This window comes from Chamaea fasciata, unplaced genomic scaffold, assembly GCF_029207755.1.
Source record: "Chamaea fasciata isolate MVZ Bird 193981 ecotype frontalis unplaced genomic scaffold, bChaFas1.0.hap1 SCAF_3, whole genome shotgun sequence".
Taxonomy (NCBI): Eukaryota; Metazoa; Chordata; class Aves; order Passeriformes; family Sylviidae; genus Chamaea; species Chamaea fasciata.
The window spans coordinates 33077802-33084447 of NW_027094088.1; the positions used below are offsets into that span (position 1 = coordinate 33077802).

Genomic DNA, 6646 nt, shown 5'->3' on the forward strand with positions numbered 1-6646 from the left:
AAACATTAATATCCTATCCAGCAGCCAAATGCACCGAGGTGGGAGTGTGACTCTTGTGTTTTCCTCTTTCCTAATGGTATCATTAAAATTTAACAAGTCCTCTAAATCATGTTAGTATTCCCAGGGTTAATATGCTGAGATTGCTGGCAACGTTCCCACAGGAAGAGTTAACAGTGGCTGAGGCTGTGTGGCTGGTGTTTGTTGCTTGGAGGGAGGTGTTGGGACTGGAGAAGCCCTGGCACCAGGAAGGCACAATCAAGTCTTTGGTGGCAGGGGCACTTACAATACACATACATATTCTTTGGTATTTACCTCTCCCTTTGCACTCCCTCCTTGCTTTTCTCTCCCCGTTAGCCCTAAAGCTGTCAGATATCTCATCTGCTGTTAGATTTCTAATGGAAATTCTTGACAGTAAGCCTGCATATGTGTGAACCTAGCAGGAAGGCATACAAGTGTGGTGGTCGGTGTGAGTGTCAGATTTAAGAGATTGTTAGACCATAGATGGCTTTTACTGGAGGTCGAGAAGGCTAACAGAGTGGGAGATGCAATTAAAATGGTATTTGTTAGAAAGGAATAGCTAGCTGTCTGGGCAGACTGAACATGGGGAAATGATGGGTAGCTGGAAGGCCATTAATGATGGCTTTGTAAGCAGCTCTGCAGCATGGGTGGTAAGCCTAAATCCAGAGCTGTACTTTCAGTATGCCTAATAAGACTGGCTTTTTTTTTTCCCCTGTGTGTCAAATCCATGTCTGAATAATGGATTTGACAAAAATTCTCTGGATTTTAGATTAGATTTAGAGGTGGGTGAAAGAAGTTATGGCGAGTAAGAGAAGAAACTGGCTTTTGGGAGCTTTCTCCATCACCTTAAAAACAAGGCTCTGCAAAATTCTATAGAGTTGATCTTTGAGAAGGATTTCAGTGCTCTGGCAAAGAGGCTGTTTGGTGAGGAATATGAGATGGGGCAGGCAACTCATTGCAATGCTTTCTTTTTTTAAATGAATGGTTGGGATCTGCTTCGTGTAAGCTCTTGACAAGAGCTTAATTGTTACAGGTATTTGATCACGTCTCTCCTTTGTCCTTTTTTTTTTTTTTTTTTTTTTTTTTTTTTGGGGGGGGGTTTTTGTTTTTGTTTTGTTTTGTTTTTCCCCACTGTTGAACTGTTCGGTGTTTGTCTTCACAATAATTTTTAACATTTTTCAAAGATGCAAGGAATGGGGTAGGCACTGAAGGCAAGTTGGCCAATACATTTTGGTGTCCTAAAAGACATGAGCAGCTGTGAGCATAGAAAGGGCCCAAGGAGGAATACGAGAGGAAGAATACAAGGTGTGGGGACAGAAGTCAAGTGGGGTTGGTCCAGGCAGCAAAGCAGCAGTTCTTCCATGGCACAGGTGGCATCCTAGGGAAGCAAACAGAAATGGGTAATAAACCAGGGTTCTGTAAAAGCTTGAGCTCACTTTAAAGTCCTGCAGAAATTATGCATATGAAGGTTGTGTTTTGCTTTTCCTTAAAAAAGCTATCTCTAAAATTTATTGTCACTCAGTCTGTCTCTCTTTCTTAAAACAGAAACTAGCAAGCAGCTACTCTAGAAGAGTAGAAAGCATTAATTCAAAGATGTCTTTGGTTTAATGCACTTCGGTATTTTTCATTCTGAAATTTATTTTTTTTATCCAAAGGCTAAGGTGCTAGTGTATCCTGTGATCTAAAGATGTGACTGGGTTTTCTTTCTTACATCTAATTGATTTGTTTCTCTTTTTACCAGTCACAAAGACATCTATGTTCTATGATGTCAATTTGAGATTTTGTATGAAATAGGAATTCAGTTCATTGCACTAGCAATTTTACCCAGCACAGCAAATAAATGATGTATATTTTAGTGCATCAGCAATAGGAATGAATTCAGTGTCGATTTTCCTGTCCCTGTGCCTGTCTGTGAAGGGAAAAAATGTTTGATTTCCAGATTAATTTGAATGCTTATAATGTTAAGCTTACTAATTCTGTAGTATTATTATACTAGACACTCTAAGGCATGCTGTTAAGTAGCAGTACTTGTTAATGCTTTAAAAGCAGAATAGAATAGACTTAAGGTGTGAGAGGACAGCTGAAGGAAGGTGGGGGGGTATACATGAAGGCTGAATCCACTGGCACTGATGGCTCTAAATGAAGCACTTTACAGACTGAAGTGCTTTAAATTGCCATCCTTCTTTGTCAGTCCTAGTTACTTGGTTCCTCCTAGCCTGGTCTGCTACTGTCTTGCCTGTTTAATATTCCACTTAAGTATAACAAGAGATGAAACATCCAAGATGTCTGTATCCTCCAGGAGTCAGCACTACTGATGGGAGTACTTGTGTTAGCTGTTTATAAGCAATGAGCTGAACAGGGCTATAAAGAGGAGAGGGAGCAGGAGGGAAACTGTTCTGACTTCTCTTAATTTGCTGTTCTTTTTATCAGCAAAGGAAATAAATTTTGTAGCTTTCCTACTCCAAACCCATGTGCTCTGGGTAATACAAATTGTTTCAATAAGCACACACTGCTAAGGCCTAGATAAGGGTTATTTCTGTGCCTGAAATACCAAGGACTGGGGTGCGCTGTGTGGAAAGCTGGTGTGGAATCATGCTGCTGAGGAAGCTGTGTGTAGTAATGCGCATGGGTGACACTGATAAATGGCTCCTCTAAGCAGGCATCTGCAGCAAATTGTCACATTGAGACTTCCCGGCATACCCCAGACCTCTGCATGAATGAAATCTCTGTTGTGTCATTATTTACTCACCTCCATATGAAATGAGGGGATAGGATTCATTGCTTCAGTGCAGCTTTATATGAGTTTGCTCTCTTTATGTTCATATGTGCCTATATATTTATTTTCCTACACTTTCTACAGCAATGGCTGCAGAACTCCCAGTGTTCTCTCACTGATTAGACATACAGCTTTCTGAAATGGGCTAAAATGGCTTTCAGGGTAAAGGATGAGTCTTTTACTCCTAGAAACATAAAATGAAATGTTTTATTTGTTCTGGTTTTTGACTAGACACGTGTTTAATTAAAGGTAAATAATAAACATGGTTTGGCTTTGTTGATTTATTTTGTTTGTGGCTGTTTTAATAGAGGTTGCTGTGGCTGGAAAGGGGAAAAACTTGGATTGTTTTCCTTTATGAAAGAGTCATAATTACTGTCTTCAAAAGGCAGTGAGATAGGCTTTCCTTCAGTGCAGAATGGATTTGAAGACTCATCTTTTCCTTGTTATCACTGGACATCACTGATTCATGACAAGAATCAGACTTGCTTTTCACTTTTCTTCAACATATTTGGTTTTTTTATTTTTTCGGTCTTTGAGGTGATTTTCTAGGATAACTTATCATTGAAACTTTGGTAATTTAAGTTTTGATGGAAAGGTCTCTTGAGATCAGGGTAGAATTTCTGGCCAACCTAGAAAAAAAATTAGGCAATTTTTTGAAGTTAGCATATACTCCCAGTACATAAAGATCCCTATAAATTCCCCACTCTTCTTAATTCCAGCCAATTAGTCCAGTTTCAGGGCTCTAAGCTGCTGTGAATTTACCTGCAAGTATGTCAAATGATAACCTCTGATGCAGCAGCAGAAAGGTAACACTGTGTCAGGCCAGAAGCACTTAGCCCCAATACAAAAGTTAGCTACTGGATTACACTAACAAGCACCTTAGCCGAAGTTTGCCTTCACCGTGATGTGCATAAATCTGACAGGGAGTTTGGATGTAGCTGAGGTGAGGATGGATGTCCTGTCCCACCACCCTGCTGGGGTGTTGATGGCTGTCTCCAGCTCTCCGCTCTGCCCTGCTGCTGCAACTCTCTTAAATTGTTGCTTCATTACTGGAGCCCTTAGCTTCTTGCTGCCTTAGCCTTTGCCCTCGGGCTGTTTCTGTAGGTCTTGCTGGCTTTCAGTTAAAATGTTGGATATTTGCTGGCGATGTAGAATGGGAATTTGCCCACGCAATTTTTCATAGGTGAAGACCTTTTTTAATCACTTGGTGGAAGAGGACAGATGCTTTTAGAAGTAGTTAGGTGGTTTGTAACAGTAAGATGCTCACAGAAGTCACAGGATTTCACACAATTGCGAATATTCACATCAATGTGCCCATTACCAAAGTAGGTACATAGATCTCAAGTAGGTACATAGATCTCATCTGAGTGAAATATTTGCCTCTTCTGTTTTTACAGCTGAGAAGAGCTACAGAGCAATCTGGTGAACTTATTAGTTGCATAAAATGGTGTCCAGGTTTCTTACCTGCTTGTGATGTTGACTAATAGACTTTTCCCTTTCTTGTTAATGTTCCATTCTCCAGCAGTTCTATGCTGACTGGGTGTTGGCTTTTCTGACTCTGTACAGAAAGGGAGAAGGGACTTGTGGTTTGCATTTCAAAGCTGTCAGCCTTAAAGGAATTGGAATAGGGCAGTTGAATATATGGTGACTAATTATCCAGGTATAACAAAAAATTATTTGGAAAGACCTTGACTTCTGATTCTTTGTCTGGTACCAGAAATTGGCTGTTAGTTTAACAACGACAACAACAAAATTGCTAATGGTGTTAGGTGTGTTTAATGTGATTTTTTTCAAGAGTGTGCTTATTAATTCTCTTTCTTCCCACCTTGGACAGTTCACATCTCTGAATAATTTAATTGTCCTTGGCTGTTTGCTGGTGTGAATAGCATGCTTTTAGGCATTCTGTATTCATGTAGTATTTGTTAATGTTTGTTTTGTATTCTGTCTGCCTCTGCCTTTCCAGAGATCAAATGGATGATGCAAGACTTGACAACATATAAATGCTATTAAACTGGATCTGAAAGAACAGAAAAGGAGGCCTTTGTCATTTAATTAGTTAGAACATTAATTGGAATAGATTCTTCAGTGTTTTCCTTTTCAGTGGAGGAGTAAATGTTTGTGAAAGTGTTTTTCTACTTTTTGTAAAGTTTGTCTTGAGAACATGTCTAGAATTTATAAGTAACAGTTGTATTGGCTTACATGATATCTCAAATATGTTCTATCTGTTTTTTTCCCCTATACATTCTTTTATACTGTCATTATTAACAAGTTTTAAACTGCAAAAATATTGGTTTTCAGATTTTAATTCTCTTTGTCTTCACTGAGGATTGTATTGCTTTAACTGCTGTTTTCATGGTACTCGTTAAGGAAAAAAAAGAGGCATCTATAAATTTTTCATTTCCATTCTTCTGATGCAAACATAAGCCTATTTATGAGGTATTTATTAGATCCTGTCAGTAACCCTCATGAGCCTTGGGTTGAGACCCTGAGAACAGTAGGCAAAAAGCAGACTGAGATACTGTGGTCTGCAGTTTTGTTAGGTGATGGGGAAACCGGCTTAATGCTTTATTGCAGTTCTATGGAGTGTTCTCACTGTCTCTTTCTGACAGAGTTTCATCTCTCAGAAAAAAACCCATGCAAAACCAAGAAATAAAAACACTTTCTATCATGAGTAAATTGCTTAATGCCTGCTTTCCTGCTGGCTGTTACATTAATAGTAACTTTTTAGGGTAACACTGAAATTTATCATCCTTAATTAACGACTGTTGGAATATATGTTGCCACTCTAACAGCCTTGACTCTTGTAGCTATTTTGCACAAGTTCTCCAGAGTTCCTCAAAACTTTTTGTCTTTATGTAGTCTTGTGATGCCTACCTGAGTCCACTACGTGTTGCTGGGCTTCATAAAAATGTTGCATATCCCTTTAGGCAGCAGAGGGTCTTTTAAGGTGCTTCTGATGCTGAATGCGGAGGAATAATGAATCCTTGAATGCGGAGGAATAATTTCCCCAAAACCAGCCCCAGTGTTGCTGGACAGTTGGTTAGCAGGTATGTGCTGGCTTTGCTTGGCCTTTCCAGTCCTGCCCTGCAGCTGTGGCTATGGGTGCCAGCCAGGTGGCTGTGCTGGTGAGCCGGCTGCCAGTGCTGCAGTGTCCCCGAGGGAGGTGTTTGGAGACACCGTGCTCAGTGCGGGCAGGGCTGGATGTGCTGCCTCTTTGTCTGTGGAATGGCTCGTTAGGCTGCCTTTAATTTGAACCATCTGTGGCAACCTGCATGCTCTGTCGTAATATTTTTTATGTCGGACCTCCAGTGACATGCTGTGAGAGACCTGGAGACCAGCAAGGGAATTAAGGTAGAAAATCCACAGGAAACATATTGGAGTGCACGTACAATTAACTGGAAAATAATTATGCTCATTGTTGACTGTACATCCCACACCAGACCCCATCGCTGTTTTTATCCTGTCAGCTGTAGTGACTCTGAAATGGCAGGGTGTAAAACAAGGGTGAAACGCATCTGTAGTTGTTCCAGTGTTTGTTAAAGGCCACTCTTCTCTTGGGTGAAGCAGTATTGGACTTTGTGCTTCCTTTTATCATTGTCCCTTGAGGGATCCATTCAGGCAGTCTGGGACTTGTTAGAGCACCCAGAACATAGAGTTGCTAATTGGCTTACAGCCCTGTCCTTTCTCTACATTCTGCTGTTTCTCTTCCTGTAACCAGGAAACATACTGTATACCTCTTCCCTTTAAAAAAAAAACTTCTGTGCTTTTTTAACCTCTCTACCCCATTTTGTGCTCTCTTTTGATAATTTTATTTTCCCTAACTAATGGCTCACCTGGACAGAATTGCTGCTG

At 40.3% G+C, this 6646-nt stretch overlaps 1 long non-coding RNA gene across 1 annotated transcript; it reads right to left on the bottom strand.

Annotated features, from left to right (window-relative positions):
- Positions 1–3301: 3301 nt before the first annotated feature.
- Positions 3302–5961, bottom strand: LOC136287659 (uncharacterized). Its single transcript, XR_010720239.1, has 3 exons — positions 5669–5961; positions 4259–4352; positions 3302–3423 (listed from the first exon to the last, which is right to left on the bottom strand). It is a non-coding gene; the product is annotated as an uncharacterized lncRNA (long non-coding RNA).
- Positions 5962–6646: the final 685 nt, after the last annotated feature.